This window comes from Hibiscus syriacus, unplaced genomic scaffold (assembly GCF_006381635.1).
Source record: "Hibiscus syriacus cultivar Baekdansim isolate YM2019G1 unplaced genomic scaffold, ASM638163v2 tig00019423_pilon, whole genome shotgun sequence".
NCBI classification, from domain to species: domain Eukaryota; kingdom Viridiplantae; phylum Streptophyta; class Magnoliopsida; order Malvales; family Malvaceae; genus Hibiscus; species Hibiscus syriacus.
The window spans coordinates 203,350-228,349 of record NW_024062470.1 but is presented as its reverse complement, the minus strand read 5'-3'; the positions used below and the strand labels follow the sequence as shown (position 1 = coordinate 228,349).

Here is a 25,000-nt window from a genome sequence, read left to right as displayed (position 1 = left end):
TCTTATTAATTTCTGAAATAACAAAATGGAGATATATTAAATTAATGAAACAATATACTGCAAGGTGGTGGAATTTGCCTCTTTTCTGTTTGTTCTTTTTGCTTAAAAGAAGCATCTTAGGAAAAATATTAGCCAGTTTTACCTCCAAAGGCATGTAGGTTTGTATGTAAGGTAGCAGAGCAGTGCAATTGTTCATCATCTTCTTTTAGTAGCATCATGGGTGAGACAGTTTTGATCTTGGATTCTTAGTTTATTCTGGTTGTGCACCTCCTGGATAATTTGGGGTTAGAGCCAGGAATGATGATGCTTATACAGATAGAAGCAGATTGATAGATATTATAGCAATTTGTTCTTTTCATCTCTCATTCAAATTTCAATAGCTATATTGCTCCGACTCTTCATTTGTTCTTAAGTACTGACATGCAACATCTATGCCAAACATATACTCAGACGTATGAACAGCCGTATAACCATTCAAGTATTTAGGGGGAAAAAACTAGAAAAGAAATAAATTACTTATGTCGGACGCGTCTGTATTCTACTCCTGGGATAGATAGAGTCTTGCTTCACAAAGCTTTTTGAGATGCAAGGCCTCAAACATTGGTAGACTTGACTTGATCAATCTGTTAAGTAATCATTAGCCTACAAGGATTAATAACTTCTTGATGCATTTGCTACTTTTGCTCTTTGTTCTTCAAAAGAAGAAACGTTTAGATATTTTTCTTCACGTTGATTTGTTATTATTAGTATTAGAACGCGTTCATGTCATTTTACACAGACCTGCCTCTTGGTATTCAAGTTAGCTTTACACTTGCATATATTCAGTACTTGTGTGATGTTGCTTTATTCGTGCAGTTGCAGGAGTTGACAAATAATGCAGCAGTACATGCTCGGTCATGGTTAAGTACAGCAAAAGCAGCAACATCATTTGGGGACGTGCAGTCCATGCTCTCTTCAAATACCGCTTGTTGTTTGAACGTAATCAAACCCATTTCCTGAATAATTCTTGATTTGATTTCATGAGTGGAATGCACGTTCGTCATTTCAATTCCTCTTACTTTTGCATGTACAATTTTATAAATAAAAACCTGAAATCCATTCATTTTTCATCAATCTCTCATTCTCAGATCTGACCACAGAAAGATACGTAAATTCTGTTTTCTATATTTCCGTTTTTTCCCTCATGGGTCAACGTAATTTCATTCCGCAAAAGAGATTCTTCAGCGGCGGCGGCGGCGGCGGCTTACCCACAACCAACAACGCCGTCGGTGGCGGAAGAAACCGAATGCCGCGTGGCCGTCAGTTCAACAAGTCCTTCAGCAACATCAAAATCACAATCTTTTGCGGCTTCATTACCATCCTCGTACTTCGCGGCACCATTGGCATCGGCAGTTTGGGAAGCTTCCAAGTCGAAGCTAACAACAACCAAAAAACTTATCGAAGAAACCAACCGGATCATCGCCGATATCCGCTCGGATTCCGACACGGACAAACCTCCGGAGAATGAGACCGACCATAATATCACCTTCTCCCTGGGACCCAACGTCTCAAACTGGGATCAACAGCGACAGATTTGGCTTTCCCAGAATCCGGGATTCCCAAACTTCATTAATGGAAAAGCTCGGATCTTGCTGGTTACTGGTTCGCCGCCGAACCCATGTGATAACGCTATTGGAGACCACTACTTGCTGAAGGCGATAAAGAACAAGATCGATTACTGTCGGCTTCATGGGATGGAAATTGTTTATAACATGGCTCATTTAGATAAACAACTCCGGGTATTGGTCGAAATTGCCATTGATAAGGAAGTTAATGTTGTCTCACCCAGAAGTTGAGTGGATTTGGTGGCTCGACAGTGATGCTTTCTTCACAGACATGGCCTTCGAAATCCCGTTTTCCAAATACGAAAACCATAACTTGATCGTCCATGGATACCAGGATCTGATGGAGAAGAAATCATGGGTTGCTTTGAACACAGGGAGTTTCTTGTTGAGGAACCGTCAATGGTCGCTGGATTTGCTGGATTCGTGGGCGCCGATGGGACCGAAGGGTAAAATCCGTGAGACGGCCGGTAAAGTTCTGACGGCGAGTTTGAACGGAAGACCGGCGTTTGAAGCAGACGATCATCGGCATTGATTCACTTGTTGATTTCACAAAAGGAGCAATGGATGGAAAGTTTTCATTGAGAATCGATATTATTTGCACGGGTACTGGGTGGGATTGGTCGACCGGTACGAGGAGATGATGGAGAAGCACCGGCCGGTGCTGGGGGACGAACGGTGGCCGTTTGTGACGCATTTCGTGGGGTGTAAGCCTTGTGGGAGTTATGGGGATTATCCGGTGGAGAAATGCTTGAGAAGCATGCAAAGAGCTTTTAATTTTGGGGATAATCAGGTGATTGAAAGTATGGGTTTCGACATAAAGGGTTGTTAAGCCCTAAAGTTAAGAGGATTAGGAATGAGACGGTGAGGCCATTGGAGATCCTTCATAAGCTTCATAGAGCCACCAACTAACCTGGGAAATATCACATATTTGTAAAGACGATGATAACGAAAGGTTGGGTCAAATTCCATGAATAGTCCATGTACTTTACTTAGATTTCGAAATTAATTCTTATATTTAATTTTTTTGATTAAATAAAATTAACAAATTAAATGAATAAACGTTTTGGCTAAATTATGAAAAATATTGTGTGATGAATTTATTAATCTCTAAAATAATTCAATTCAGATTTTAAAGTTAAATATTGTGATTAATAATGTATACATGTATATACAATACGATTAAATTAATTAATTGAAAAAATATTTATCTTTGTTTTGTTTTGAATCCTTAATTAAGCTTATGGTTGAGTGGAATAAAAATGTCATAAAACTCACAATCTGAAAAATAAGCTATTACTGCAAACTCCTTCTCAACATAAAATCATACGATCGTCTCTGATCCTAATCTCTTAATCTCAAATCTCTCACTTGAGTTTTCAAGCTCAACTAATAACCTAGCTTAGCTTCCTTACATTAAATATTAGGTAAACTACATAAATTGTTACTTTCATTTGAGTTTTATAATTTTTTCTCACCGAATTCAAACAACATAAGATTTAGTCATTTTCGTTTTATTTAATTAAGATGTGGTCACTAAAGGTTAACGGTTTGTTGAGGTGACACGATGAATATAAAATAAAATTACATCATATTCATGTAGATAATACTTTGATTAAGTTTTGGTCACTTTCCTTTCATATTTGTACACTTTTGGTCATTTACTTTATCGTTTTATTAAGTTTTGGTTACTTACGTTATCGTTTTGTTAAGTTTTGGTCACTCGAAAATGAGATACTCAGAGGCTGAATCAATGGCGGTGATGCGACAGATCACAAGAGTCAACGGTGATTCATAGAGGTATAGAATCGGAAAATTGCTTATTCTTGAGTAAAAACAAAGATTTCACGTTGAAGATAATGGATTTTGGATTGAGTTCAGTGGATGAATTCACGGATCCAATTATGGATTATTGGATTCGTTGATTATGTTTCACCATAGGAGCTTTCTCAAGGAAAATCATCACGAACAGTGATATCTTGTTATCGCGCTATTTGGATCCATTGATTTGTCTTCTTGTTGGATTTGACATTATGTAAGTTTAATCTTTTGAAATTGAATTTTTAGTTTGTATAGATGAGATTACCCAACTTCATTTTATCTATAGATGTATACTCCTCATTTTTCTCTGAACTTGTAGTGTTATTATTTATTATCGGAAGTTGAAAATCTTTCATTATTCTTGAAATGTACCCCGAGTCCTTGAAAGAAGGCAAATGGAACAACGGAGTAGAGATGTCTGAAGAAGCATGGAGAAGCTTAACAATAATGGGATTAGGAAGAAAACCTACTTAAAATGGATAAATTGAAATTTTATCCCTAAACTAATTTGAATTCACAAAAAGATACATAATCAATATTTTGTCTAAAGTGTAGGGTTAAAATAAAAATTAAATCATTTTACTAACGAGTCACGTCATCAAACTAATGACATTCAACGTCCAAGTGACCAAAACTTAATAAAACGATAACGTAAGTGACCAAAACATAATAAAACGATAACATAAATGACCAAAAGTGTACAAATACAAAAGGAAAGTAACAAAAGACTTAATCCACATATTATCTAAGTTGAAATGGTGTAATTTTAATTTTATATATTTAACGTACCACGTTAGCAAACCATTAAAAGTTTAACGGTTGTTAATCTTCAGTGACTAAATCTCAATTAAAACGAAGCGAAATTGATCATATTTTATGTTTTTTTTAGTTAAGTGAGAACACTCAAACGCTGTAGTTTACCCTTAAATTTAAGCAACCCGTCTCGGGGCAGTATGGGATTTGCACGACTCTGAGGTCTTATAAGACACCCAAAATGCAGATTCTTTAATGTAAGTACATTTGAAACATACAAAGTCACTAAATACAATATGAGGAGAAATGTAAGAGTGTAAAATTGTTACATAATCTGACCCGAGTGGCACCTAAGGTTGAGGAGTAAATACATGCAACTGTCATTCCATAGGATTTGATTACATTCTTCATTACACAAACTTCCTTATAACAAAAATGCTGCCAATACTTTTGGGTCTATTGTTTAAATTTGAACCATGGAAAACAATACACCTACAATGCTTAATATCCATTTACATGCACTCCACATGGGCACTGGTTCCTAAGGAAGCACGTCCAACATTTTGATCCGGCCGCTTTTCACCTGGTTCCGAAGGATGCACGTTTGCTCTGATCTGTGGTCCTCGCTCTTCTTCGGTAAGAAGGACTTCTTTCAATGGAACACTACTACTCCTTCCACAGAGGTACAGAAATATAATAATATAATATAAAATAAAATAAAATAAAAAGAAGATGATCCATAAATATAGAGTGAACATCAACAATCATTACGTATCATCTTCAGGAGAAGACTCCCTCAATACCTCCTCATTGTCATCTTCATCCTCCTCGTAATCAGCACAAGCAGGTTCCCCGTTAAGATCAACAGTTACACTATTTGATTTCCTCACAAACTGCCCCCTCAAGCGAGGCCTCCTCTCAGCTAGCTTTTTTCTATTTACATATCGAATCTTCTTATCGAAACAGCGCTCTTTCCTTTTCTGCCTAAATTTGACTAATGCTGCCTCTCTTCTGTCAACCTTACTTGGTTTCACTTCACTGGAAGATGAATTTCCGACTGATGGCCATGAGGAACCTGTCGGCACCGGACCAGGTTGCATGCACATGTTAACTGGATAGTACGGAAATGATGATGCCATCCCACTAGCATGTGGATGGGAATGACAATGTCGAAGGTGATTATATTGAGGTAGCACACTGGAACTTGCATGATTTCGGAGTTCAAGTAGGTTGTTCTGAAACAACTGGATCGATTGTGGCATCATAACTTGAGTCATGCTTCCCTACATATAGTATGAATAAGCATTCTGTGTTGGGAAACCAGATACATCATGTAGAGGTTCATTTCTTGGTGGCATAAGTTCCTGAAGAAACTTGTCTTCCCTAAAACTCTTGTTGTGAGAACTCAATTGATGCAGACCTTTCTAAGGAAAGTGAATCCGGAACACTGCTGCTGCTTTGAAAGTCACCGCCTTGTGAACAGTTTTCCCATGCTTCACCGTTCTCGTGTACTTGGGTACCATTAACCACTTGTTGACCGGATTGAGGAAGATTCGCTCAAAGATCTTATTTTGAGCAGCATTTTCGTCACTAGGGGTGGCCGCTTGAGTGCTGCTTTTTACTGCAGGTGACTTTACATAAGTAAGAAGGCTGAAGACTCACCAATCTTTAGCTCACTCTTATTTGGACCACATGCAAGCTGCCCTGCAAAAGACTACCAACATTAGGACATCTACTGAATAAGGGAACCAATGAATGAAAAAGTCTGGAAACCAGAGAAAAGAGTCACAGCCGTAGTTTTCTGGAATTCCCGTGTTATCACATGATAACTGGTGCTTGCATTATAAAGAATAAGATATAAGACACAGACTCTCCGAACAAGTCCCAGTTCTCGGCACATAAACTAGCATGATATTAATCCTATGCAAAGCCACTCATCCTTGTGGTATTGGAAACTAAACAGAAATGTTATGGAGACAGATATCTACCCTTCAAGAAACATTAAATCCAGTGTCAAGCCCTTGAAGAATTTCATATATATCTCTTCTAATAAAGATCGCCAATTTTGACAAATTGGTGACGTAAAACATTCTCTGACTCGATTAATAATAGAACAAAGCAATATTCCATGCATTCAAAAATTAAACGCTATACTGAAGACTAACGTTCTCCAAAGAATATGAAAATAGAAGGCAAAATTATATATCACTCCATGTCTCTACTTAAAAATATCACATGCATCAATAGAAGAGCAGTCCACCTGTTCTCCGAACACTTATTCCTGGAACACCGGGACGACATTCAGATGAAATCATTCTGAGGAGGTTCCACAGTAGCAGCAGCGAACTGAAAGACAAAAACACTTATTTGAACACAAACAACAAATTTCACTCTTTAAACCAATGATTTGCCATATATTTGTAAAACCAAGTAAAGATTATGAAATTACGACATGCATCCGCAGCAGCATAGATGTAAGAGAGGAGAATCTTAATGGCCTCAAGGTTTTGTGGCAAGAGTCGGTATATATTATACACATTCATATACAACTTGCCTATGCCTAAGGTGTTTTGGATGGGGTTACTTTTTAACCTTGTTTCGTTCATGCCTACAATTCCAAATTCTGCAAAGTGCATTTTATGACCCATCATATACAACTTCACAATGGCTGCAAACTACCTGGATAATCGGTTCCACAGATAACAGATTCCAGTTCAGGAGTATAAAATCACCTACTAAAAAATCTCATCACAAGAAGCAATGGAGATTAACTGCAACAATATTAACGGGAAGGCAATAACAATAGATACTTGTTAAATCACATATCTTATAACCAGCGGCCATTTCCTAAAAGTAAAAGTTAATGATCTCGGGATGCACATTCAAACACGCTTTTCCCCTAATTTTAAAAGCACACAAATACGTATTTTGCTATCCAACTTCAATACTCACCTCTTCTTCCTGGTGGATAGGAACTCCCATCTCTGGATTGGTGATCTTCCGTGACCTGTCAGCTGTGTCATCCGAGAACAAAGTGGTACTGTTTGTATTTGCATCACTAGGGTCTGATGCCACCAGATCAAAGTCATAGTTCAAGATGCTCCTTTTTGCCAGACCAAGCTGCCAGAGAAAACTTTTCAAATGAATATATAAATAAGTTCCCGTTAAACATCCATACATGCATACATGTCAAGTTCTGAAAGAATGTAAGTTAATGGTTCTTTTAGCTCTCTCTATATATTTTTCACCCTAATTGTACTCTTATAAGCATAAACAGCAATGGAACAACGGAACAATTTTTACAATAGGGAGGAACGAAGGACAGCCCGGAAGAAAGTACAATTGAAACCAACTAGTAAAAGAAAACTGCTAAATAACACAAACCTCGCGCCGCCTTCTCCACATATGCGTCCACAAATTCAGCAGCACCAAGCCTTAAACACTTAACAAAAATAGAGACCTCATCCTGGGCTGACATCACTTATCATTGAAAGGAAAGAAAAATGTAATGATCAGACCACAAACACCAGAAGGAAAATTCAAAACAACGAAAGTCAAACAGCTGAAGAAAAGAAGGTTAAAGGCAAACTTACTAATAACAGGAATCCGACGCAGTTCTTTATTCCGCATAATATACTTCAACAACTTCATTCCTTTTGACATTGGGAGGTCAACTTCAGCGAGTATGATATCAATTTCAGCTCCCTCGGCATTCAATGCATCAATAACTTGTCTAGCAGACCTTACTGAAGTCACTGCAAATAAAAAGCAACAGAATCAAGAAGCTGATTTCTCTTCCAGAAGAAGCATATGGGAAGTGTCATCTGTCATGAAACTATAGGGAACTCTAAGTGGAACTTATAATGATAGAAGTAATACAAAAAGTTGAGTTCCTACAAAACGTAGAAGCAGCCTAAATAAGCGACACAGTGAGCATACTCTAAAAGTTTTACGAAAATACATTATTCAACTTCGTGGATAGTAACTGAGAAATAGAATACAATTCAACTCAAAATGCCGTCCGTTGTATTTTCATTTTACTTCTACCTCGTTGCTCTATATGCATGAAAAGGATGTAGCATACTTGGCACTATGTTATACATGTCGAATTACACATAAGTCCTCATTTCCTGTATTGCACTTTATCCGGTGCTTCCTTAGAGGAGAGTTCATTTCTTTCTTTCCTTTATTACCCACATCTTACTAAAACTTCTCACTTTGGCCAGGCAAAGCATGAGAGTCAAGGAACTAGAAGACAAATAGGCAAGGCAAATACATGTATAGCTAACATACCCTTTTTACCAAGTTTCCTAGAAGAGCAGCTCTAGTGGGGCAAAGCAAATCAAGTCAAAAGACTAGGATTCAGCAACCAAAAGTAGAATAATCGGGAAATAAAAAGCATTATGAAAGAGAATAGTATATATCTGAGCATTCCTAGTAATGTTCTATACATGTTACAGCCTTACAAGCTACAAAGTCCTGTTTTTTCACACAAGAAAAGGGTAAGCTATTTTGTAGTTATTTATTTTTATCTAACTATAATAGCGAGTTTGCAACTGTATTTCAATATTCAAGCCTAAAAAAATCAACCAGTTCCAACAACAATCATGGCATCAACCCACTTATCATCCTTTTACTTAATCAAGCATCTAAATCACACAAATCAAACAAAACCAAACAACAAATGAAATTAACATAAAAGACAAAAATTAACTTATAAACTTTGAAAAGGAAATAAAATAGCTGAGAACTCCATAAGAATGACAAAGGAAAATCAACAAAGAGTGAAGTATACCCTGATAAGAACGTCTCAAAAGAAGAGAAAAAACCCTTTACAGCTCTTGGTATCATTATCACATAGCAAAATCCTTGCTCCTATCTGTAAACCTATCTCCTCCTATTCCTGCTTTACTCTCCTTACCAAAATTCAGCTCTTTGCTCTCCATCATTGTTTTGAAAATCGGACCGGATCGATCGGTTTAATCGAAAATCGTTGTCTAATTCGGTTCAATTTAGATCAGTTAAATCGTTATCAGCGAACCGGCCAGAACCGCTAAACCGAATCGACTGAAAACTGGAAAAAATCGCCAATTTTTTTTTTTAAATTAAATCAAACGACGTCGTTTGTTAAACAAGTAAAGTCGAACTCGAGTATTGCTGAGCTCGACTCGAACTTGAAAAATTTAAAAGTAAACTCAACTCGATTCAAACTCACGAGCTAAAAATTATGAAGTTTAACTCGAACTCGAAATATAATATTGAAACTTGAACTCGAAAAGGCTTGAACTCAAAAAAAATTTAGAAGTTCGATTGAAGTCTAAAATTCGAGCTTGATTGAAGTGAAAGAATAGTTTACTCAATGCTTACCAAAAGGCTCTATGATTTTGAATTATTTATAGAAGTTAGTTGGGATGATCTTCTATTTTTCTTAGTCACGTGGGATTATTTTTTAAAAAAAATTAAACCAAACAATATCATTTTGTTATGATTTTTAGTCCCAAATTTATTTTTTAATTATAATTATATAATTATATTTATTATTTAATATGTTTTACCTTAAATATTATGTTGTAGTTAATTTGAATCATTTTGTTTCACTTGATTTTATGGGTTTTAACTTATATATGTTATGACTTGCTTTGAATATGAATTATGATATAAAAAATTATTTTTTATTAAATATTTTTGGTATTTTTATTTAATTTTTTAAATAATTATAACGTCGTCCGATTTTTCCGACCGATCGAACCGATTCGACCGATTGAACCAATAAACCGATAGCATGACCGGTTCGTTAACCGATTCGATTCTAAAAACCATACTCTCTATATTCACAAACCCCAAAAAAAACTTTTTTATTAACTATAAAAGGAATACTAAAGAAAGCCCATAAACGTAGTTCTATTTCCCGGCGTTTATCTCGAAAAAGTATCTTTTTCATTTAATATTTTTTGTTAGACATCGTTCAGACTATATTTTTTCATCTAACACTCTTTGTAGAAAGACGCGTCCCTGTACTGTGCTGTGTAAAAATTCTGAGTGTTAATTTTGTAAATATTTTTAAACGGGTGCCAAATGTGTTATTAATTTTATTAGGGTGCCAAAAAAAACTTTTTTATTAACTATAAAAGGAATACTAAAGAAAGCCCATAAATGTAGTTCTATTTCCAGGTTGTAAATTGGCTGGGGTCTTGTAACAAGTTAATGAAGTGGACAGTGTGTATAGTGGTTGAGTTTATTAGTATTTTAGTGTCACAAGTTTATTTTTTATAATAATACTTTTTTTATAATTTTAAAAATTATAAATTTCATATATTTTGAAAAAATATTTTCTTTTAAAATTAATTGTTTAAAAATATAAAAAAATATTAAAATAAACTTTTAATTAAAATTAATAGATCAAATGAATTATTATTCATTAATTTTTATTTTTAACAACAATTAATAATGTTTATTCATTTTTAATAAAATTATTTTGATTTTTGCATTAAAATTACACAATACGTATAATCTAGTATAAGAAAATTTTGAGTGTAAGTATTTTAAAATATGAATAATTTTATAAAAGTTTTATAACTAATATTTATTTTACAAAATGATGATGGTGATGATAATAATAATATTTTATAATTTTAAAAATTATAAATTTCATATATTTTTGAAAAAATATTACCTTTTAAAATTAATTGTTTAAAAATATAAAAAATATTAAAATAAACTTTTAATTACAATTGAGGGATCAAATGAATTATTATTTATTAATTTTTAACAACAGTTAATAATGTTTATTCAATTTTAATAAAATTATTTAAATTTTTGTATTAAAATTACACAATACATATAATCTAGTATATAAAAACTTTGAGGGTAAGTATTTTAAAAAATAAAAATTTTTATAACTAGTATTTCTTTTACAAAATGACGATGATGATGATAAATATTTATAATTTTAAAAATTATAAATTTCATATATTTTTGAAAAAAAATTATTGCCTTTTAAAATTAATTGTTTAAAAATATAAAAAATATTAAAATAAATTTTTAATTACAATTAAGGGATTAAATGAATTATTATTCAATAATTTTTTCAAAATATATAAAATTTATAATTTTTAAAATTATAAAAAATTTATTATTATAAAAAATAAACTTGTGATACTAAAATAATAAACTCAACTACTACACACTGTCCACTTCATTAAAACCCTAGCCGATTAACAATATGGAATTAATGACGTATTTACACAATTCAAAATATTTATAAAATGTTTATGTTTTTACACAAATGTCATCATAATAGGAATTAATGAAATATTTGACACCCATTTAAAAATATTTACAAAGCAAACATCCAATTTTTTTACACATTTGGTATGGCGCGCCTCGGGGGCGCACCTTCGATCACGTGGCGTAAAGCGTGATGTAGGGGGCTCGCATTCATACAAAAGATGTTAAATCGAGAAATATAGTCGGCACAATATCTAACAAGAAAATATATAGTGTTTGGGTAATATTTCGGGAGAAACGCCCTCTTTCCCAACAATTTAAACTGGATACAATTTTCCTGATTACTACCCGTCCTTACACCCAGCCAAATAAAAGACTAAGCTTGATTGTTCATGTAAGCTGTTGTATCTTTTTCCACTTTGTTAAAAGAAATGAATCAGACTTTCTACAAAAGGCAAAGAAAAGCTCAAGTGGACCCAGTCGGACGGCGAGGATCGATGGTGAGATGAACCATGAACGGCTAGCATTTCAGCTCCCCCAAGGAACTAACCCCCGCGTTAAAACAACACGCCCAAACTGGAAGTGGAGATTTCCTCATCCTGAATTCTGGAAAAAGGCCAGTTTCATATTTTTTATTTATTTTCAGGGAGTTGACGGGGGACAGTGAGGGTGACTAACGTGCGCTGCATTTGGGAGATGGATTCGGGGCGCTGGATGGAAGGAGGGAGAGGGTGCGTTGTAGGGACGCCCAAAATAAATTGTTATTTGACTAAAATAATAAAAAACAGTGATTTAATTAAAAAAAATAATATATAAAAAATATTATTATAATTATTTTTAAATATATAAAGTAAAATTATATTTTTTAAATTAAATAAAATATTTTTCACTCTAAATCTAAACACAATCCAAACATCACATAAAAAAAAAACTCATATCATGCCCACTCTATACTTCGTAATAGGAGTGATAGACAGATTGGGGGGACAAGTGGAGGAGAAAAGAAAAAGCGAAGGGAGAAAGAGAAAAGACCACGTCTCCCTTCAGATCTTTACTTATTTAATCATTTAATAATAATAATACTTGGTCATCTTTGTTTCAAATTTGTTTGGCTTTCGATACCTAATTTAATAAAGTTACATTTCAACCACTTTTATCATCTATGTATTATATTTTTATCTTTGAATCATTAGTTTTTATTAATTTAATAACATAACACGTTAAAAATAGTTAATTTTTAGTGTAACTCATATCTTTTAAATGTAATTCAATCAACGGAGAGCTTATATTTGTTATCTTCATTTTCGAGTCTCAGATATCTATTTTTCAAGTATCAGAGAAGTGAGTTTTAGAGTAAGAGATAGGAGAGAAAAGATAATATTCCTTTTGTTAGAGTATACTTAGAATGTCTGATAGTCATGATCATGACCATTCATTTGTAGGCCCTGGAAAGTTGGGGACTTGATGTATGTGCTCGTCGATCTGCATAATTGTTCAAAAGAACGAACAGATCGAACTATTTTTATTTTCACAAGTTAAATAGTTAACAAAGTTGAATACACCGGTATTGAACTTGTATCCGAGTAAAATATGTTCTAGGCACGCTTTAACACTTGTTAATGCTAATCAAGCAAATTTCTATCAAGTTTTAGGGAAATGCAGATACAGATGTCACACGTTGGAGCCAAGCAGATCATAAACCACACAGCCACTGCTTCGCTCTTTTGCTGGTTTTGATTCCTCTAATAGCTGTTAAATTGTTCATAAAAACATTAGATGATACCTACAGAGATGGGAGCTATTTATGCCATCTCTGCACACATTCTTCTCAAGTCCGAGATTTTCTGACTTTGACACTCGATAAAGCTCTGCCCACCGAACCAGGGTTGACCAACATAATCAAGACAAGATCAACCACTGTCCAAAGCAAATGAGAGGTTATCATGTAAATTTCCTTCTATTTAGCCAATGAACTCCTAAAATCTTTAGATGTTAGAACAATGCAATGACGGATCTGCATAATAGTTGATTGTCGAGGTGTTGTAAGAAGAGCAGGCCTTGAAGTCGACACTATGAGTAGATTAAATTCAGATATTATTACTGGCAGTGTTCAGATGTCGAGTGTATTAAATAAATCCTATATCTTTTACTCCAAGTTGCCATAGGCAATGCCCGGTTTAGATTCGACATTTGGCTCTAGTAGGAAATAAGCCATGTAGGAATCTTCCTTGGACAAAATGAAAAGAATTTGAAGAAGGAAATAGAAAGATAAAATGTAAAACAAAAAACTCACCATCAATTACATATTCTATTGGACTAAGTGGGGTTGCAGGGTTTAGGACAACTCCAGCTTTGGCACTCAGATCTTTTATCTATACAACAAGAAAAATTTAAGGTATGAGTGGGGGTGGAAAACTTAATACTGAAAAGGCTGTAACACCGAAAATAGGGTGCGAAAACAGAACAGAAATTGTGCAGCCATTGCAAACATCCTGATCAAGCATCAATGCATAATTCTACGGGATGAATAGCTAAGACATACTTTCAAAACATGAACTAGCTTGATAGGATGAATTCTACGGGATCATACAGGTTCCTAAGAATTCCAAACATTTCTGTATCAGCATATGATGCGGCATAAAGTGCAGATACATCATAAAAGATTGGTTGCGCAAAAATTTATTCGATGCTGGTTTTCAACCTAAAGCATACATCCATGTAGTGATTCTAAAATAAATTCGATGACAACATCCACATGAAACCGTGCATTAGAAAACAAGGCTTACTTTTCTAGTCTATCTGACCTTATTTTTATGAATGCAACCGAGTTTGGGCTTTACTTGATTTGAATATAATATTTGATAGAATTCATTCAAATCTTGTATATAAACTTAATATGGGTTAATCAATAGTAAGGTGTGATAAGCTGCTGTTACCTCATTTTTATCTTCGAATATAGAGGAGAAAGGCTCAGATAAAGAAAAATCTAACCTGATTAAGTGTACGATGCAAATGGATTGTTGAAGATTGTTCACAATGAACACTAACTATGTCTGCTTCAGCCTTGATAAAATCTGGAACTCGTTGCTCGGGTTCCACAATCATCTGCAGCGCATCTATATGAGATTAGCAAATAAATAATACTGGCTGCTTAATGATAAGGTCTGCAAAATAGAGAAGCATACCAAATGTACATCCAGCAGAAGATCCATTACAGGTCGTAAAGCATCAACCACGAGAGGTCCAATTGTAATGTTTGGAACAAATCGGCCATCCATGACATCAACATGGATCCAATTGCAGCCTGCCACTTCTACTGCCTTTACCTAGAAAATCACAAAAAGTCAAAACTTCAGAAGCAAGCTCCAAACTGAGTTAAAAATGTCGTGGAGTTAAAACAAGAGAAAAGCAGCCTAAGCATGCACTGTCCCTGTAAACCTATCGATGCATTCTAGATCGTCGGTAAACCTTTTAAAAAGTTCATTAACACATCCCATGTTTTTTAATATTTCATATTAATACATCCCATATTTTGCTTGTTTCTTACTATCATATTGTTAATTTTTTCTTGTAGCATTATAATCTTGGGTAAAATGTATCATATTTATTTAACTATCAGTAAGACTTTAAATAAATAATTAAATTATATATATTATATTTTAATTATATATATACCAATTATTTAACTTTTACAACATGATATCCCATCACTAAAATTAAAACAGACATTATTTTTTAATTAAAATCAAGTCTTTTTATTTATTGATTATAACAATCAGATCACTCAATTATAACTAAAAATCAATATACATTACATATTTAACTATAGAATGACTTATTTATAACGATTGATTAATTGAATATTTTTTTTATAATTTTTTAAAATCGATGATCCATTTGTAATTTAGTAATAATCTAGTGATACGTGGTGCATTTTTACCCTTTTAGAAACAAAACGACAGCGTATCATGGATATATTTCATATAGGTATAGGACGATACGATTGTGGTTGCTGGCAGAGGACAGAGATCCATTGCCGCAAATTCATGTAAAAAACCAGTCAGTGACCGACAGATTTTGGTGGGAAAAACACACGTGAGAGTGAGACTTCACATTAATTGCGATTCGTCTCAAGATCTCTCTAAAGTCTAATCTATACCCTCCGCATCCGATCCTACCCCTGCCTCCTTCCCTTTTCAATCTCTTCTTCTGCGGCTGCCTACCATTACTATTATTTTGGGGCCGATAACAACATGAAGCGGTTAAGGAGAAACCCGGATGAGAATGACCCGGAAACCAACGGAGAAGCCTCGTTCTTGAAAGATCAACAGGAAAGGAAATGCGGGTTGGGCTCCGTGAGGTTTATGGGTTTAGTCGTGGTGGCTTTAATGCTTGTTTCTGTTGTTTTCACGGTCACAGTAGTGCTCCATGACCCACCCAGTGATGGGGTTTTGGAATCTGCCAAAGATGCTAGTTTTTCCTCTTGTCTTGGAATCAGCAAGGAGCAACAAGTCAAACCCCAGAAAGGTAACTCCATTTTCTTTTCTATGATTGATAAACTAAAAAAAAAAGTTCTTCGGCTTGAAGTAAGGATTTTTATTTCTGGATAGGTTGTTAGCTTACTTGTTTATGACTAAAATGGTAAGCTACTTGATTGAGTTGCTTAATCTCATCGTAGCTGTTGGATCCATGCCTCTACTGTAATAAGGCTTAATCCTAGATCCAATGTAAACTCATGTTTTGAACATGGATTATGTCCTGTAGATTTACTTTACCTGCACATTGTATTTCCATTGCAAGAAAAGTACCAAGCTCAAGTTCCCCTCTATATCAGATTGTCTCACACAAGAGGGCTGATTGTCGTGTCAAATTGCGAAAGTATCATGTAGTTTGCTCGAACATTTTGTTACTTCCATGGTTTATCTATTGGTTCTTTTCTTTTAAGTATGAATCTGTTGTATCTGCCTTGTTGTTGGTTGAAACATTTCAGATTTCAGTACACATTTCAATGTTCGAGTCAAAACTTGATACTGAGCAAGTGCACTATGTTCTTTTGCTGCTTTAATTTTGAGTGCACAATGGGAGTTGTGGGTTCAAACCTCGATTCTCTCAACCCAATGATTGTCTAGATTATAGTTCTCAGTCTTTCAATATGAAGTCCTCTACTTTGTTTTGTAATTTGCATCGACTGTGGAAATTACCCCAATTCCAACTGATTTCTTAGTTAACTTTTGGCCTGAGAATAGATGCATTGCAATTGCTTCCATATGAATCGTGGCCTTCCTCGTTCTCACCTATTTCTTTTATTTGCTCAAATTTCGATAGCTGTTTTCTTAAATGATATGAATGATCTTTATTTTCCCCCTTTTCAGTCGGAGGTCCAGTTGACGATAATGCCCTTCCTGTTGAGGTGCCTAAAGATAAACTGCAGGGTGGACTTCTTGCAGCCAGATTTGATGAAAATCTGTGCCAGCAGGTATCAGTCGGTCTTATACCGCAAAGAATTGCTGCATAAAGCTTCACCTTATCTAATCTCAAAGTTAAGGAGTTACGAAGATCTTCATAAACGATGTGGGCCATACCGAATCATATAACAAAACTTTGGAAAAAGCTCAAGACCGGACATCACCTTGAATCTACAGATTGTAATTATTTGGTGTGGATTTCCTTTAGCGGGTTAGGAAATAGGATACTGACTGTGGCCTCAGCATTTCTACGCCATCCTTACAAATCGTGTCCTACTCGTCGACCCTGGAACCGATATGGTTGATCTTTTTGTGAACCGTTTCCGGAGGTCTCCTGGTTTCTCCTCCAGATTTTTCCCCTGACAAGTCAATTTGGCAGCTTCGATCAGAAATCACCTCATTGTTATGGAAAAAATGTTAAAGAATAGCACTTTTGCGAATTCAGGAAGGTCTATATCGTCATCTTTCGTATCTCCATCTGGTACATGATTATGATGATCAAGATAAGCTCTTTTTCTGTGATGAAGACAAACATCTCTTCGGGAAGTGCCGTGGTTGATCATGAAATCAGATAACTACTTTGTCCCATCTCTCTTTGATCCCCACTTTTGAGCAGGAACTTGGTAATCTCTTCCCAAGAAAAGAAACGGTTTTCACTTTTGGGCGGTATCTCTTCCACCCTACAAACCAGGTTTGGGGACTTATAACCCGATATTATCAAGCTTATTTAGCTAAAGCAGATGAAAGGATAGGCATCCAGATCAGGTATTCGACACTGGGACCGGTCCATTCGAACATGTTTACATCTTTAAGTGCCGGTTACTTTGAGAGATTAAGGGACATGTACTGGGAACATCCACCCGTGACCGGGGAGATCATCGGATTTTACCAACCGAGCCATGAAGAGCATCAGCAAACGGAGAAGCGGTTTCACAACCGGAAAGCATGGGCTGAAATGTTTTTATTGAGCTTGACGGACATCCTTGTAACAAGCTCATGGTCAACTTTTGGTTATGTTGCTCAAAGCCTTGGAGGATTGAAGCCATGGATACTGTACAAACCGGAGAACCGGACGGCCCCAGACCCGCCTTGTCGTCGAGTCATGTCGATGGAGCCGTGTTTCCATGCCCCGCCCTTTTATGATTGTAAAGCCAAAAGAGGCATCGCACAGGTGCAGTGGTTCCTCATGTAAGGCACTGTGAAGACATGAGTTGGGGTCTTAAGCTTATTGACAATGAGAGTGAGTTATAAGCATAGTTTTCCTCAGTTTTTTGTTGTAGAAAGTTATATTAAATCAAATGTCCCTCAAGTTTGCAACATTTTTGTGCTAATTCGTTCAATGGTTTAGGGTTATGCAATAGTTGGATCTTAGACAAGGATTTCAACCAATTTGAGCCTTGTTATCAAGTGCTATATAATTATAATTTTTTATATAATATTTTATAAGATATAGATATCATCTATATATCATACGGTGCATGTCTGTCTTGCTCGAGATCGAGATCAACATAGTTGTTAAAGATATTGAAAACGAAAATAGCCAAACGTACAAACCCATTTCCCAGATTGATGCATTGACATGTAATCAAAATCTAGAAAAACAGTGGACCACAAGAAATTTATAAAAACTTTCAAAACCATGCAAGATTTTCTCACTAAAGCACCAGTGTGTGTGTGTGGCACATACTCAAACGTGGATATGGGGAAATAATCTTCCAAGAATCCCCTCTACACATGCAAATCTAGATTTTCGTATATACTCATGTCCCACAATAAAACACACCTGAGTCCAAGTAAAATAGATTTCTCATGTCTACCAATCTTCCAAAGACCCTAAATTTGCCCCTTCTAATGATTATCGTAGATCTAATCCTGCCTGGTTCTGTAATTTTTAACACCTAATGGAGTTGATAACTTCACACCTCATATCCTGCCTGGTTTCTGTATTGTGGTATATTTTGTATCATAATGTGTTTATGCGTGTTATTGTTTAATTCAGAGAATAATTGAATGTATTAAACAATCTCAATAGTTTAAAGGAGTATTATTTCCTTAGAAGTCTCAGATTCTAGTAGCTGCGTCAGCATGGTGTGCATTTTAACAATGTCTAAGAAAGATTGGTAATATTTTGATACTACAAAAGCATAAATTTATATATATATATAAAGGATTCGATAGTATTTTGAGCAGCAAGGCCAAAACGAGATGATGCTTGCATCTCCAAAAGTCATTTCCTACTGAAAACTTGGGAACTGTTTGAAGAAGCCAAAGTGGGTGTATGAAGCCAGCCAACCCAATTTCCTGACTTGAACCAATTCAATAAAAAAACCAGCCACGAATTGGTGGAGTATTCTCACTTGTTCCTTCGTTTATATAGGCCTGCAACATAAACCCCAAACAAAATTAGACAGAGAAACGAGCTCGGAGTAGTATTTAACAAACTGAACCACATACCGCACTGATGGTGGAACAGTCAGTCTACGTTTGCCGCATGCCTAGGAATCATGTTCATTTAAACTCACTAGATATATCATTCAAACGAAGGAGGCGAATCAATACATTCAATAGGTATAGGTTGGCGATAAGCAATTTTGAAATGAAGTTCAAACCATCAAGGCCAACGTTCCATGGCTCTTGAACTTTTCCCATATATTTTCAAACAATATCATTTCAAACAAATGCCTTTTCACCAACAGAAGCTACTTTCCCATCTCCATAGCATCCCCGGCCCTCTGCCTTATCATTTTCTTCTTTTTCCTCGTATTTTAAGAATAGAAATGAACACTGTACAGAATACAGAGTTAAAACTCCCAAAAAACAGAAAATGAAAATGATTGGAGCAAGAAAACAGAGTCATGCGGTAGCGAAGCCAACTAAGGTAAAAGAGAAATATCATAAATCAGAAATGAGAAGACTGCTATTGCTGTATGACTATTCATTACTGGTCAGTTTCTGATTTTGGTCACTTTGCTCCAATATCCCTTCATTCATGCAATGATCAGCTCCCGATCTTTCTTCCTTTACCAGCTCTCCAAGCTTATCTCCATTCCTGCGCATGGTATGAATAACATCTTGGGTGATTTATGTTGTCGGTAATGTCCTGCTTGGTACAATACTAGTTTGGTTTTGTGATAACTAGTCCATGAGTAAATGCTTCAAACGATTTACAATGATCTTCGTGATTGTTTTGTAGATCGTATTGCATAGGCTTATAGGCCTAAGTTGGTTTATTCGTCCAGTGCAGCAACCTTTGGAAAGAGTACAAGGAGGGTTCTGTTTATCTCCGGGGGTTTGTTTGCTCTCAAAGATGTCCTTGATGTAATTACTAATTGATTTCTCTCACTACGTCCCAGTTTTTTTTTTTTGTTTTTGTGGAAGAAGACAGCTTGGAATCCATCCGATCCTGCTGCCTTAGCAGCGTGAATTTCTTCGTTTGTGATGGGGCTTACAAGAGCAGCAGCGTTTGATTTGGATAGCTTCTGGAGTCTACCCTTTAAGTTGTAGTTGTGCAAGATGGTAAAACAAAAATAGGAGAAATTGTGTTGTCGAAGTAAATCCAGAACTTTTCTTTTTACAAAAGAAAAAAGTGAGAGGTTGAGACTTTGCGAGCTGAGATGAGATTGAGATTTAAGAGAATGAAAGTTCTATAGTTTGCTGCTATGTTTTTTGGTTTTGACCCATTCTATTTTTTTTTTTAAATTTTTTATTGTTATAAGTTCTAGAATATAATTTATTGGATATGTTAATTTGTTAGCTCACTCCCTCTAACTTTTAGAATTTATAATTTAATCCTTAGTTTAGAATATAACTTTAATATTTATTTAATTTGAATTTATTTTCTAATTTCAGTAATATAAACTTATGCAATTTAAAATTTACACGTCTATTTTAATTCAATTTAATTTAATCATTTTATGTTCTTTAAATTTATTCAAATTCCATTCAACATTTCAACAATCATTTTTCGTATTCAATAAATTTTTATTATCATTACATTTAATTTCAACCTAATTTTTATCTTATCATATTATCGAGTTTGTAATGTTCTCTATTTGGTTAAACTAAATTATATATATGTATATACATGTCATTTTACTTAGAAAACATTCTAAAATCATTAAATGACTCTTTATAATTATAATTATATGTTTTAGGATAAATTGTGTGAAATTTTAAAAAATATTCACGATCACGACACCCGTAGTGACCGTGATAGCATCCGTTATGTCCGCAACCGCGATAAATACGACGTAACTGAAAACGCGACCGTGAACGCTATTTAAACCATAGATGAGATTGTGTTGGTCCGTCTACGAGCCAATGTCGAAGCATGGTAATACTTCGTGTTTTGTCGCCATGTGCTGCCCATTGTGTGCACGCTTTTTGTTTCCATAGGTTTTCTTCGTGTTCTAGAACGGTTAATAGTTCTGATCGGAGTTGCTTTCCAGGTTGGTCAGAATTCAGAGTGCCGCTGTTGTAAAGCTTTATCAATCCCTCGTAGTAGAGCGGGAAGTTGTTTCTTCTTCTTCCCTATGTGTCCGAAGACTTCCCAATTCCATTTGTGATTTCCTCTTTGAAGTTTTGGATATTTTCCGGAACTGTGAGATCGCCATGCCGCTACAAATCGAAATGGTCTATTGGATTTGTCCTTGTGTTTTCCTTCAAATGAAGGAAAAAGAGGTCTATGATCAGATCCAATTCGCTCTAAGTGCACTATGGTTGTTTCAGGGTATTTAGTGTTCCAGACGTGATTCACGAGACACCGGTCAAGTCTTTGTTTCAGTTGTCCTCGCGACCGTGTGAAGGGAGGCCCGCTGAAGCCTATATCAATCAAACCGGCATTATGTATAAAATCGACAAATTGTTTGCTCCTTTCGCGTGATATGAGCCTCTCGTTTTTTCATCGGGGCATATTATGATGTTGAGTCGCCTCCTAATACCCAGGGGTATCATAACCGGATCTAGTTTAATTAGTTTGACCCATAAGTGCTTCCTTGTCATGTTTTGGGGGCTCGCATATACAGTTGTAAAATGCACCCATGTTTGAGCTGCTTGATCGCGGATCCTGCCATTTATAAACTGATTTGATATGTGTAAAATTTCCAGGTCAATTGAGTCTCGCCATAGGATCCATATGCCTCCTTTGAAACCGTTGGCCTCGATACGGAAGGAGTTGGCAAAACCGAATGTAGAGATAATTTTGTCTGCCTGATTGCCAGGGACTCGAGTTTCAAATAGCGCGACCACGCTAGGTTGGTACTCTTTTATCATTAATCTGAATATTCTTCGAAACGCTGGGCTTGCTGCGCCTTGACAATTCCAAAATATAAAAGACATGATAAAGTTGTAAACTAGAAAGGTTTCTAGAGACTTAGAGCTTGGACCTATGTTCGGTATCATCCCGAAAGTCAACATCGACCAATTCCTTTATTTGTTCGTTTGTCACTTCATTTTGTTTCCTGTCATTAGCTCCGATTGTTACCGTGATTCCCTGTTATGATTATCTACAACTTCTTGACTGCTTCCATTAGTTGCGAACGCATCTAGCTGTTTGAAAAATTCTTGACCCAGTCTTTTGTCTGCCTGATTGCCAGGGACCGAGTTTCAAATAGCGCGACCACGCTAGGTTGGTACTCTTTTATCATTAATCTGAATATTCTTCGAAAACGCTGGGCTTGCTGCGCCTTGACAATTCCAAAATATAAAAGACATGATAAAGTTGTAACTAGAAAGGTTTTCTAGAGATGGAGCTTGGACCTATGTTCGGTATCATCCCGAAAGTCAACATCGACCAATTCCTTTATTTGTTCGTTTGTCACTCATTTTGTTTCCTGTCATTAGCTCCGATTGTTACCGTGATTCCCTGTTATGATTATCTACAACTTCTAGACTGCTTCCATTAGTTGCGAACGCATCTAGCTGTTTTGAAAAATTCTTGACCCAGTCCGGTGGGATGGTATGTAGAGGGACTGTGGTTCATTCGTTTTTTGGGCTCCTCACACCCTTTTTCTTGGTCTCCACGGGTGTTCTGATGCTTAAACCTCTCGTTTTGGTTAACTTGTTATTGGTCTGAGATCTTGGTTCAAAGCCGGCTCCTTGATTGCTATTGCTGTATGATTACTTTTTTTTAGGATGTTGTGGGTTGCTGCTTCAGCCACTTGGCCTTCTATTGTTGGGATCACGGCCATTCTTGCTTGGTCTGATGGTTAAAGGGTCTGCTTTCTCAATTCTTTCTCAAGGTTTAAGACTATGTATGCAACATTCTTTGAGGATTTCCTATGTTGTACTTCGTTGTTACTGGGCCTTATGTGCGATTGCTGTTTTGTGCATCGTGGGAACTTCCCGTTACTGTTGATATCACATGATCATCTTCCTCGTTGTTTCCTGTGTTTTCCTCCCTTAGTACAGCAAATCTTGAACCCTTTGTTTGGTTTTCAACTTGTGGTTTGTATTGGCTTTGCACCGTCGGTTGTTTACTATCATCCAGGGTCCATAAAATTCCTCAGTGTTGTTTCTGAAGTAACCGGTTGTTCATGTCTGTCTTTTTCCGTTGTTATTTCCATTGCTGCTGTGGAAGTGCACATACATCTTTGGTGAGACCGTAAATCCTGTAATTGTAGCATATTTGTTGAAGTCCTTCGTAATCCAATTTTTTGTATAAAATTATCAATGTCAATACATGGTTTGAGTGGTTTATTCAAGTCTACCATTACCGCTATTCTCGCAAACTTACCCCTTTTGCTGCTTGGGTGTTGTAGTCCTTATTTCAAAAAAAAAAGGTGGTAGTCCACTTTTTACTTGCCTTACCACCTTGCACTTCTCCTTAAGAAAGCTTTACAGTAGTACATGTATGGTAGACCCGGCAGGCGAGTCCAAACAAACGACATGTGAGGGATGCTTTTCCGCTATGGAGAAGTTTACTCCATGGTTGAACGTCAGGTAATTTTCATAGATCATCCGACCCTTCGGTTAAGACATCATATAATCTCTTTTGTCTTCGAATGTAACCAAATAGTTGTTGTTTCAAGGTCGACGAGTTGCAACTCCTCGGGGCCGCCAGAGGCTGGAATTCTGTAAAGTAGGGTTTTGTAGCTATCGTAAGTCTCAAGAGTCGTACTATTATAACGTTTGCATGCTTTATCGATTGGTCGTGGACCCTTTCAGAAAAAAGTGATTGTCGGGATTGCACCAGATTCATCCACAACACAATCTTCATCCAGTACAACTCTTCTATTTCGAAGCCTTGGACCAAGCCTTCATGTCCTTCCCATATGGATTCTTGGCCGCCATCAAAGTATACGATGCTTTGTGGGTTGTTACCGGATTGCTAATTGGTTCCATATTGGTTCCCATGTTTGTTCCTTTATTTCCATCATCTTCTTTGTCGGTGGCTCGGTTTGCATGGGTGATGGAGCCTCGAAGATTTCGATTGTCCTAGTCTTTTCGCAGTCTGTTTTATTTCATCTGGAAACAGGGGAGCCTGGTCGTTCCAGGATGGAGGGTAACCCAGGTTGGCGACACTTTCCGGCGGGCGTCCATTGGAGTTATCATGGATGTCGATCATATTTTTCTAGGGTTTCTTTGGTTTTCATCGATAACGTGGTCCATGTTGAGAGCAGTCCTTTAGCCGATCATTTTAATTTGATATTAAGTTCAAGAATTCCTTTGTAAAAGAAACGTTCAACATGAATATAATCTAATGTAAGTAGGGTCAAATGATATATGCTTAATGTATACATATACAATAGTTTCAGGCTGAACTAAAATAAAAGAATACGATTGTTGAGCCTTATTCAATATTAAGTATAAAATAATTATTTTTTGTTTAAGAAAATAAAAAAGGGTAAATTACAAATTTTATCACTGAACTTTACTCTTTATCTTATTTTGCTCATTGAATTTTAAAAGTGTCAATTGCCTTACGAATTTAATATATGGATTATTTTGGTCACTAAACTTAATCCCCTTCTATTTTGATCAATCTTCTGTTAAAATAGTCAACGCCGTTTTAAAAAAAAACCAAAAAATTCACTAAACGACGTCGTTTGCATCTATATAACAATTCATTTTAACACCTTAACTATTTAACGGTCAAGTGACTAAAAAAACCCAATTATTAAGTTCAGTGAAGAA

The 25,000-nt window shown here is 35.8% G+C and overlaps 4 pseudogenes; 2 read left to right on the top strand and 2 right to left on the bottom strand.

The window, feature by feature from the left end:
• The first annotated feature begins 1,183 nt into the window (after positions 1 to 1,183).
• Positions 1,184 to 9,246, top strand: LOC120209595 (annotated as a pseudogene).
• LOC120209631 lies at positions 4,583 to 12,067 on the bottom strand (annotated as a pseudogene).
• Positions 12,068 to 13,073: 1,006 nt separating this feature from the next.
• LOC120209593 lies at positions 13,074 to 14,729 on the bottom strand (annotated as a pseudogene).
• A 702-nt stretch (positions 14,730 to 15,431) lies between these two features.
• Positions 15,432 to 18,225, top strand: LOC120209630 (annotated as a pseudogene).
• Positions 18,226 to 25,000: the final 6,775 nt, after the last annotated feature.